At 44.7% G+C, this 11641-nt stretch overlaps 1 protein-coding gene across 3 annotated transcripts in view; it reads left to right on the top strand.

Moving 5' to 3' along the window:
* Window positions 1-753: 753 nt before the first annotated feature.
* RNF182 (ring finger protein 182) overlaps window positions 754-11641 on the top strand; it is a 29516-nt gene continuing 18628 nt past the window's right edge. For 2 of the 3 annotated variants that reach the window (XM_071552959.1, XM_071552958.1), the window contains exons 1-2: window positions 754-922; window positions 6966-7098. The gene's annotated coding sequence lies outside the window, so the exon portion shown is untranslated. The remainder of the gene's footprint in view (window positions 923-6965; window positions 7099-11641) is intronic. The other variant, XM_071552960.1, reaches the window with a different exon arrangement.

The following is an 11641-nucleotide window of genomic DNA, read 5'->3' as shown; positions in this document are numbered from 1 at the left end:
CTGCTGTGGGAAAACATGCCACTCCCCACACTCAGGACAACAGAAGGAAGACCCTAAATCTCAAAAGTGTGAAGACACAATGACACCTCCCACCCACCTGCCTGCTTGACGTCTGTTCTCAGCCTTTCTCTCCTTTTCCTTCCCGTCACCCGTGTTTCCCTTCCCGTTTGCTGCCTGCCAAGTGCCCAGGACAGCGGGCTCTGCATCTCCTCAACCCTCAGGGGCTGCTGCATCACACTGAGTGCTCTGCAGGACTCAAAAACCCCACCGCGCCCTTAGATCTTCAGCGACCAGAGGGGTCCTGGCAGCAAGTTATCACACCAAAACAGTTCCTCCCGGAGGATGTGGAGCTAACCTACTGTCACAAAACGAAGAGCTGTTGCTAAAAGAGTTTGGCCCCGGCTTTGTGGCGTTTTTGTGGGGATGCTGTGGCACCAAACGGGCTGCAAAGGCAGGAGGCAAAAAGAGGGAGTGCAGGTCAGCTCCCGAAATTTCACAGCATGGTTTCCCCGTGTCCGCGCTGCTCTCGGAGCGTGACTGCACCTCTGTGTGTTTTAGGGAGGCGACAAGTACGGCGAGGGATGCTCCGAACCGGGGGACTACATCCCAGCGCAGGGATGCGGGTTGAGGTAAGGGCAGAGAGCCGCCCTCCCACCCCCGGGCCGGGCTGGGCTGGGCGGTGCCGGGGGCTGGCTGCGGGCGGAGGCGAAGGAGGAGGGAAAAGGCCGAGATATTCCTGAATGAACGGCTGTGTCCTCACCCCACACCTCCGCCCGACTCCCGCCTCCCTCCCGCCACTCGCCGCTGTCTCTGCGAGGCGCAGCCAGTTTCTATAGCGACGGCGCTGAGCCGCGGCTCTTCCGAGTAGTAACAAAGCCGGGCTGCGGGGGACGCGGTGCCTGTGCCCAGGACACCCCGGCAGGTACGGAGCGAGGGGCTGCGGAGCGCCGGGGCTCGGGGGCACAGCGGCGGGACACGGCGGGGCTGCCCCGCGGGCCGGGCGGCGGCTGCGGGAGGGGGGAGCCGTCCGTCCATCCGTCCATCTCTCCTTCCGTCCTTCCCTCCGCTCGCGTCTTTGGCAACCGCTGGACAGCGGGGAGGGTGCGGGAAGGGACCCTCAGGTACGCCCTGGGCCGCCCCTTCCCCGCTTCGCCCCGGCGATGCTGCGGCTCCCCCCGGGTACCACCGCGGCGGAGGGAGGGGATGGCAACCGGTGGGTTCAGCTCGCCCTCTCCGCAGGGGACAGCGCTTCTCCGAGCCGCTCAAGGTTACCCCTTGGTGATGGTAACAATAATAATAATAATAATAATAATAATAATAATAATAATAATAATAATAATAATAATAATAATAATAATAATAATAATAATTTTGGTGCTGTTATAAAACCAAAAAGGACCACCTGGAATTTTGGGGTTGCAAAGTTGCATTTCTTCAGATTTAGAAAGTAATGGTGAATGGGGTAATAGGTTTGAAATGCGCCACTTAGTTGTAAAAAAAAATAAAATGTAAAGGTTTGGTATTGTAGAGTAAACAAGAAAATTACTGTTTGTTTCCAGGAGTAAGTGTACGGAAAGGCTTTAGGTAAAATGAGTCTGTGCCTTTCAGAGTCAGAGACTAAGATGGTTAGACGATAAGAGGTGAAACACGTTTGCTTATCTCAGGCAGCCAAGGTTAGGCAAGAATGAGCAATCCTCACCTGCTAAAGTCACAGGGTGCATGGGAAGGTCATTAGCAGGTCGTCAGCCTGAGCAATGCTCGTGGTGGCTGGAATCAATAACATCCGAATAGGAGTTGCTGTATGGATAACCAGGAATTTCGGCGGAAGTTTAACATTCAGAGGATCTTCTCAACCATAACAGAACGGCTGACCCTGCATGATGAGGTCCTAAGGAGCAATCATAGTGGTTCGTTGCTGAGCGATGTAGGAAATCAACCCAGACAGGGGACCAAGGCAAAACTGTGCTGTGACATGTATGCAGCGTGATCTAGGTGGGAATCTTCTCCGATGTGAACAAGGGAAAAAGGGAAATAATATGTGAGGTGAGGAGAGTGTGGCTATCATAGTTATTATGGAGTGGGTGGACAGGAATTGACATTTTAAGTAATATGTAATCTAAACAGCAGATTATTAGAGATTTAAAACACTATTCATAAGGTAGTATCAAGGTATCAGAACTCAAAGGCTAAACATTGATTGGAAGAAGTTTGAGAAGTATATAAATGAAATGTTAAATGAAAAGTGGAGCTACCAATACCAGTGTTTAAGTAAATGATGTGAAAAGAGTGGAAATAGAAGATACAGCTCAATACAAGTAGCAGAGAAAATGGAGACAGGCTTCTCTTGCAAAAGAGGTATAAATGAAATTAAGTTCTAAATGAGGGTTAATCAAGTTCAAAAATTTCTCAGTATGAAATTTAAACTAGTAATGTAGCAATAGATGCAATGGAATTCAGGTCTATTTTTTTTAAAAACAACAACAACAACAAACCCGGTGAATTTCTAAGATATGTTGATTGCAGTGGTTTGCCCAGTGTTTATAAACACTTGTCCTTCGCTTCTTTCGGAAGTGTCACAACAGTTGTTCTGTTGAAAAACTTACAACCTTCTGAATGACCTCTGCTTTTCATTCAACACTGGAAAACAAACCCTTGAGTTCATTACATATGTAGAAATGGAGACCTCAGATTAGTGTAGCGTGATGGAAAGTAGCATTTCGAGATCCTACTCTGGGCTATCTGAAATTGAGTGCACCTAGCAGGAAATAAAAGGTCAGCTGTGTGTAATAAAGACCCAGACACTTCTGCTCCCTCAGCTGCATGGCAGAGAATGAGAAACATCAGAACTAAATATGATCTTGCCTTAAAGGCAGAAGGGATAGGTAAAATATATATGGTTACGCTACCGTGTGGCATTTCAGTCCTGAAATTGTTCCTTGTGGAACAATTGCAGACTCCACTGGATGAAGTTTGTCAGAGGTAAAAACAAGGTAGTGGTGAGGCAGTACCAGGAAAAAACACAATAGTTCAATACAGGTAAGACACCCCATAATACAGCCTGACATGCATAAGGGTTTCTAATGTAGCAATCAGATCATAGTCCCTGAGACTGTAATTTCACACCTTTCTGACACTCCTCAGTCCAGATTAGGTTTTATTGGAAGCCTGTTCTCAAATTGTCATGAAAGCATCGTCTAAAGCTGTGCACTCAGGGCTTTGATATGAGGCCACTGCAGGGATCTGCTTGCCAGGATTCCTCTGGCTGTGTTCACCCTGGGTTTAACGTGTTTGTCTATAACCTATTTTTGATGACTCTCTGTTAAGTGTTCTTTTCTGTGCTTGCTGTAGCCAGCAACTCTTTCAAGTATACAGGGACTCTCAGCACCTGCTGCCCAGAGGTTGTGATTTCAGTCCTTCCAGTCAGGTTGCTAAGGAGTATTAGGGATCCTTGGAGAGCAAAGCTCTGGAAATTCTCCTGTGGCCTTTGCACACCTTGTGTGCTGAAGCGCTGCCTATCCAATACAAACTCCTGTTCTGACAGCAATTCGGTTTGGGCAGATGTGCACCTTGTGTGTCTCAGTGTATAACAGGATAATTGTGAGTTTCTAGTACAAAGAAAGCATTTGCAAGCTGCAAAGGGCTCGAGCCTCTTCAAAACGTACCTTAGGTTTCAAATGCACTTGCAAAGACAGATAAAGTACAAGATGTGCAGCTTTTTAACCAACTACAGCTATACAGTTTTTAAAACCAGTCCTCTGTGTTCAGACAGTTTGTTTTTGCTGTGGAGATGATGTAGCAGGATTTTAGCCATAATAAATGCCATAATTCATCATACCTTTCCCTTTCCCATTTTATCTTTCCCACTATTGACAAGTGAACACAAACATTCAGTAAAAATGAAATAACATCGCAACAATTTAATTTTAGTCCAAGTACTGTGACACCCTGAGATGTTCCAGCATCTCTGAAGTGTTGAGAAGAGACCTCAAATTCGTTTAGGTTCTGTCTGACATCTCTTGCCATTTGCAGGAAATTTAGCCAAAGTGTTACAAAGTTGTAGGTCCCTGAAAGACTCAGGTTCACAGGTGTTTTGTAGATGTGTATTGCATTTTGAAAGCAGCGTTTGTAAAAGTTACTGCTGCTGGTGTTGCAATGGTCAGAAACCGGGGGAAAGAATGGGACAAACTGCCTTATCTCTCAGCTTTCCTACCTTAATTAGGAATTGCCCAATTTATTTGCAGCCTGCTAGAAAGGAATGTGACAATCTAGATTTGAGAAAACCTGAAGGTGTCTGAAGCTGCAGTGAGGAACAAGGTGGGGATGTGCAGACCATGATGGAGATGTAGCCCTGGAGTCACCGGGAATGGTGGGAGAGTTACCAGGAACTGGTATGAGGAGTCAAGCTGAGATGAGTCTGGGATGGACTAGGTGGAGACCCAGCCAGGAAAATCTGCAGATATCAGACTGTGTGCCCCAGTTCCTCCCAGGGGATGGCCCAGTTGGGGGCTGAAGGGTTCTTTTGGACCTCCTTTGTGAGCCTTCAAGGCTTCCCAGGCAACATCTGCGGCAAAAGGTGCCGGTCAGGAAAGCCAAACCTTTCCATAATCGTTTGAGGGCAGGTGGTGTTCCAGGCAGGGGAACTCATCTTGGCAGGCAGCTCATGGCAAAGAAAGGAAGCTCCCCTTTCAGATGGATGGCCAGTCTGTACTCAGGCAGGAGATGTTCTCCTGCAAACAGAAAGAAAACATCTCCCCCTTGGTGACTCACATCCAGTGACCTGATCAGTCTGCTTCAAAAAGGCTTCTGACCTTGAAGCTTCTGCTGTGGCACAGCTTTATGTGAGAGTATGGCCTGAGCTCTGAGGAGCTGCCCTGCAGGTGTTCAGCAAGAACCTGCAAAAGCCATTTACCTCCCAGGACATGATGGGGGACCTGGAGTATTCCCACTGTAGTATTCTCTGTTGAAAACAAACCCACTCAAAACTCAAGCTGGTACTGGCTTTTCACTCTTTAAACAATTCCTATAAGTAACTCTCAAAAAAAAAACCAACCAAACCCAAAACCTTGAAAAGCTTCTACCTATTGAAAATATTTAGTTTATTTAGCTAGAATCTTTCTAAACACCTTAAGCAGAAATTTTTTGTAGTGTTTGAATCACCAGGTGGACTGTTGTATAACGTGGGTGTAATGAGGGCTTTTATCTTCCTGTATCTTTTGCAGTTCATTGAATTACACTTGTGTGCTGCTGAAGTGACAGCTAAAAGAAAGTGAAAAATAAAAAAGATAAACAGTGCTGTGTTTGGTGCCGGGTTCAAATGGTACAAGGACTGAATTGCAGGGCCACAAATTAAACAATGAGAATCAAACAAAGCATTCACTAAAGAGCTGCCGACTACACTGCACACTCAATGAAGCTTCCTGTGGAAGAAAATGATGTGTTGTTGTGTGACTGAAACTGTATTGTGATACACACATTCAGTGGAGTGCTGATGCTTTGTAACACTCTCGGATTCGCTTTCAGTGCATTACAGACGTTTCACTGTGGCCACTAAATCAAAGAGCGCTTTTGTACCTGATGCTTTATTCCTGTAATCAAGTTGCCTCTCATTCCCTGGCAGACTAAACAGATTGAGCTCTTTAAAGCCTTCACTTCAAGGAGTTTTATTCAGCTCCTGGATATTTCTTTTCGTGGCTGATCTCACTGTTCCTGTGAGAAACCGTCCAGTTGTTCAACATCCTTTACAGAATGTGAACATCAGAACTGTGCAAAATATCTTAGTTTGACACACCACAGCATAAAAGGTCGTGGTATCTGGAGGTAAACCCCAGCTGTGCTTCCCTCCTCAGCTGTCCCATGTTGCTGAATCAGTGTTGCTGTGGCCTCACACTCAGTGATTTGTCCTCTGTGACTTGTGTGAGTCCCTGCACATGGCAGTGGGGTTGGACCAGATGACCTTTAAAAGCACCTTCCAACCCAAACTGCTCTGTTCTATGATTCTGCATTTTTTCAGTTTGTTTCCCATTAGATAGTTCCCCATTCTCAGGGACTGAGTTGATAATTCCAGTCTCTGTATCTGGTTGTATTCAGGTGCATTTTGTTTGAATGAGCCTGATTTGCCTATAAAGAATCCTGTCCTAAATACTTATTTTTCTACCAAAATTTTCTGCAATCCACACAATTTATCAGAAGTTATTTTGTATTTCTTTCTAGTCTAAAGGTGAAAAAATTTATTAGCCTGGCTCTCAGCCTCCCATTTAAAACACACCTGTTAGATAATCACTTCTAGCAGGTATTAGTGGAGAAATGGCTGTGAATTTTTAGTCCACCTGCTTCATTCACAGTGTGAGTCAGGTACCCATCTTATGTGAATAGTCATAGCTTTATCTATAGCAATCTGATACAGTAACAACACAGCTAGAAAGCACTTCAATATTAAAAAGAAATGCTTTTTGGGTTTTCTTAGTTCCTCCTTTTGTTTGTATCACTTGAGAGAAGTCATTAGTTGGAAGTGCTCTCTGTGTTTTTCAAGATTTAATGTATTTCTCCTTTCTTCTTTGCCATCTCCATGGCAGACCTGAAGTTGTCTTTTCCTTCTGATGTGTCTCTGAGATAAGCCCTTGATGTTTGTGCTATTAAAGGCTGACACCTTGAATAACACTTGCTTAGTAAATGGAAGTTGAATTTGATCTTAGTAGTCAGATCCATCTAAAAAGACCTTCTGACTGTACAGTTTATGTTATTCTTCCTTGGCCATCAGGTGGTATTTCACACTCAAGATGACAGGCATGGTACCTGCTCATTTAAAGATCAGCTAACAATGAAAAATTTCATTTCTGGCCCTCTCTGTCTTCTTAAAACTATGACCAAGTATCTACCCAGTAAGATACAAACTGGCCTCTTTATACTGTAAGTTTTTCTTAGCCTGAAATATTAAATTGAATTGTAAAATACCATGTCTCCCACAGGACAGAGAGAGAGCAGAGATCACACCAATGATGATTCATCTGTTTTTGTTACCAGTCCTTCAGACCTTTTGGTGATGGATGGATGGATGAAGAGACTGAGTCTAGAGCTGTAACCTGGCTTGGCAGCTGGCAGGTAAGTCCCTGGAATCTCACCAAAATGCTTTCTCCAGCATCTCACTTCTCTTTTACATGTTGTGTTTGGCCAAATCATACCCTAGAGTATAAACTATCCCCTTAAGACAATAGGATCACAGTTAAGCATACAGCTGCTTCCAGTGGGATTTAAGCATGTAGAGATTTGCACACATGCTCAGGTAGGGATGTGGAGAAAGATCCTTTCCTGGATGGGAAAATAGAGCAACAGCTCTTACAAGAGTTGGAAAGAGTGAGTCAGAGCTGAAAATTGATGGTGTGCAGGTGATGTAAAAATGAAGTAATTATATGGCCTAGTGATCAATCCCACAAAATACCCAAATGAATCAATTTTGTGTCATCTGTTTCTTAAAAATAAATGAAACTTTCTTTGCCCATCTAATAGGCAAGTTCAAGCATTTGATAAGCCTGGAATGGAGAAACGTTGAGTGCAGTTGTGTCTCCCTACCTTTCCCTGGTGTATCTCCCAAGACAGTTTATCCAATAGTTGATGTGCTTATGGATCTGACAGCACTTGCATTAAGAGGATTCTTTTTATGAATTTACTCTAACATGGCCTAAACATTTGCTTCATGCTAGAGTTGGTTTTTTGGGGTCTGAGGATAGTTTTCAGTGTGTTCTCCAGGATAAATGGAAGGTTTCTGTACTGAATGTTGAGATGGATTTATTAAAACATGAATTCTCATTGAATTTGGGACTGGGAGGAGGGAGGAATGTCACAATAACACACAGCAAGAAACTTTCTGGGGTGGTTCTCACAGCTGCAGTTTTGATATTCAGGTATGGCTGTGAATAAATGGAACAGCCTTCTGAACTTCATGCCCTGTTAAAAATTAGGTCATCACCTAGTTTTCTGTTTCAGTGAGGTAGAATTATTCATGAAATGTCAGTTGTGCCACTTTTTTGGTTCATTTTCAGCTCTAATGTGATGCTTCACTCACTGTTAGTCATTTATATAGACAGCTCATATAGTGTGTGTGTGTTTATTTGGATTCCTGTGGGTCTCTTGAGAGGGGAACAACTTTCCTGTAGTTCTAATCCACACACCTGTGCAGACACACATTTATACTCACATTTATACACACCACCTTCTCAAAGGAGCTGCAATATTCAAAATTATGGAAATATATGTACATGTGTATTTATATTTGCCAGACAGACCAAGGGTATAAATTGACTTCACAGGTACATGTGTGAAAATTTCCTGCCTTCAGTGCTGTAAATTACTGTACAAACAAGTTCAGCCCTGTTACCTTTGGTTTGCCTGTTTCTCATTCCCACAGTATGATCATTAAAGGGCAACTGTGGACATAATTCTTGTCCAAAACAGAAGGATCTGTCCACTGACTGTAAAATAGTAACTTGTAATATTGGATGCCTCTTCCTTTGTACTGTACCACTCTGCACCTCTTTCAATAGCAGTGTTGTGTCTTCATGTTTAGTTTTTTTATTCCTTTATTTCACTTATGATCTTGTCTGTGTGAGGGCAGAAACCCAACCTCATTGGAACACAGATTTTAATTTTTTTCTAAAGGTCTTTCAAAGAGTTTTCCTGTTCGTTGCATTTTGCTGTTCACACATTAACAACGTTTAACCAAAGCACAGACAAATAGCAAGAAGAAGCATGAAATAATGCTGTGAGAAATAATAACTGCTGGGAAATAAAAAAAAAGCACAGTGATCAGCACATGGCTGTCTGTATTGAAAAATAAGGTTCATATCACCCTGTTGCTGCTGGCCCAGAGCTCCTTTGAGTTTGAAGAGCTACATTTGTTTTGGGAGTTTTGGAGGGTTGGAAAAGGGGCAACTTCAACAATCCACACTTGCTTTTATGTTTGTATGTGCATAAACTAAAATTCAGGTGTGTGTTTGTGTGTTATAGTGGTGGAATAGATTCATTATGTGTTGTTAAAATGTTAGCAATACTTTTCATGGACAAGGCACATTAATACAGACTTTGCTGGGTACAGGATAGTGTCTAAACAGACAGAAGTGCAACAAATAGGGTGTGTCAGATAATTCCAGAGAAGGGTATTGATATTATTCAGCATCAATTTTGAGTCACAGTAGACTGAAGTGGTTTGCTGGGTTTGTGTGGGTTCTTGTTTGTTTTGGTTTGGGCTATTTTATGGTAGGGAATATGGAAGTTGTGGGTCTTTGGGGAAGAAATCTGAATTAGGAGTGGGATTTCTGGAGTGATATATGGAGGAGAATGAATTTCTATCCTGGCAATATGTCTGTTAAAATACCTAATTTTGCACTGCCAGTACACACTGCAATGTTTATATCAAATTTTCTAGAGAATACACTGAAGGAGTGTGGAGCGCTCAGACAACAGGCAAAGCCTGAAAGACTTAGAGAAAAAATCCAAACTGAAGCCACATATTGCAAGATCCTGTTGTTCTGAGAGAAGAAACAAATCTTGGGAAAGCAATTTCATCAGCATTCATGGCACTGAGCAGTGGCACAGTCCTGTGAATCTGCTCCAGAACTGACGTCATTTGTCCACCATGGCATACTGGGCCACTCAGACTGGCACACAAACCCTGGGCAGCTGCCCCACACAAACCCAGTTGCACATCTCCAGCAGAAGAAAGGCTCCAGTCAGAGAGATGAATGGTTATTCACCCAGCTGCAGAAAGAAATGCAGCGTGCCAGGCAGCAAACAGCAAGCATCATACATTGCCTGAGGAGCAGAGGGAGAATGGGGAGGCCACAGGGAATTGTGTTGGTAGGAAATGGGCAAATATTGGGGGTCTGTTTAGTTAAACCCACTGGTTCCAGCCAGGACACTCGACAGAGCTCACTTCCTGAGCCAGCTCCAGATGGCCGTGAAACTTGGGGTTGTTTTTCCCCAGTGTTTCTTTCACACAAATGGAGAAAGGCACTGACACACCAGAGGTTGTCCTTGGTCCTTCTGAGAGGAAGGGAACTGAACTCACAGATCTCTGCCCTGCCCCTCCACAGTGCCAGCTGCCCTGTGAAGACTGAAGTTAAAGGCTGTGGCCACTGTCTTCCTGGAGGTGACTTTTAACCTCTGGGATTGGGCTGATTCCAATGGAATGAAGTTTAACAAGACTAAGTGCAGGTCCTGCCCTTTGGCCACCCCAACCCCTGCAGTGCTCCAGGCTGGGCACAGAGTGGCTGGAGAGCAGCCAGGCAGAGGGACCTGGGGGGACTGAGGGACAGGAAGCTCAACATGAGCCAACAGTGTGCCCAGGTGGCCAAGAAGGCCAATGGGATCCTGGGCTGGATCCAAACTAGCGTGGCCAGCAGGCCCAGGGCAGTGACCCTTCCCCTGGACTCTGCCTTGGGGAGGCCACACCTTGAGTGTTGTGTTCAGTTCTGGGCCCCTCAGTTGAGGCAAGAGATTGAGGGGCTGGAGCGGGGCCAGAGAAGAGCAACGAGGCTGGAGAAGGGACTGGAGCACAAGTGCTGTGGGGAGAGGCTGAGGGAGCTGGGGGTGTTTAGCCTGGAGAAGAGGAGGCTCAGAGGTGACCTCAGCACTGTCTGGAACTGCCTGAAGGGAAGTTCTGGCCAGGTGGGGGTTGGTCTCTTCTCCCAGGCACTCAGCAATAGGACAAGGGGGCACGATGGGCTCAAGCTCTGCCAGGGGAAATTGAAGTTGGAGAGCAGAAAAAACTTCTTTGCAGAGAGAGTGCTCAGGGATTGGAATGGGCTGCCCAGAGAGGGGGTGGATTCCCCATCCCTGGAGGTTTTTCAACTGAGCTTGGCCGTGGCACTGAGTGCCATGATCTGGTAAAGGGACTGGAGTTGGACCAAGGGTTGGACTTGATGGTCTTGGAGGTCTTTTCCAACCCAATCCATTCTTTGATTCTATGATTTGGAGCCAAAAAGGGCTGTTGTTAAGGAACAGACAGTATAGAAACCTCTTTGATCCCTTGCCTAGACTGGGGGAATGAGCCAACTGGTGGATATCCCACATTGTGCAACCATTATTGTTCATCACTGTGACAGGCCGGAAAGAGCAAACATAATAATTAATTCGTGGCATTATGATGGTGGCATTGTGTCCCAGCTTGAAATTGTTGAAACTGAGCTTCTCTTTTATTGAAGTAACTCCCTGGTAATTCTGTTAAATCTTCCTTTTCTTCAGTCTTGAATCAGCTTTTCAATAGGGACATCTTGTGTCCTCTGGTGAAGTGGGGAATGTCTGTGTTTGTGTCACTCCCTTTCAACTACTGATTGCAGAGCTATGACTGAATAATTTTCTTCTCACATGTTAGATAAAATTATCCAGCTAGATACAATTGTACACATATGCAACCAGTAGATTAAATCATTCCTTTATTAATGTAATGTTCAAAGAAATATATTGAGCTACTTTTTGTGGAATCAGAGAATGGTTTGAGTTGGAAGGGACCTCAAAGATTAGTTCATTCCAACCCTCCTACCAAGGGCAGGGACACCTTCCACCAGACCAGGTCGCTCAAAGCCCCATCCAAACTGGTCTTGAACACTTCATCTTTTCCTCTGCATTTTTAGAAATGTGGTGTTTTATT

This window comes from Pithys albifrons, chromosome 4 (genome assembly GCF_047495875.1).
Source record: "Pithys albifrons albifrons isolate INPA30051 chromosome 4, PitAlb_v1, whole genome shotgun sequence".
Lineage (NCBI taxonomy): Eukaryota > Metazoa > Chordata > Aves > Passeriformes > Thamnophilidae > Pithys > Pithys albifrons.
This window is presented reverse-complemented; position numbering and strand designations above follow the sequence as displayed.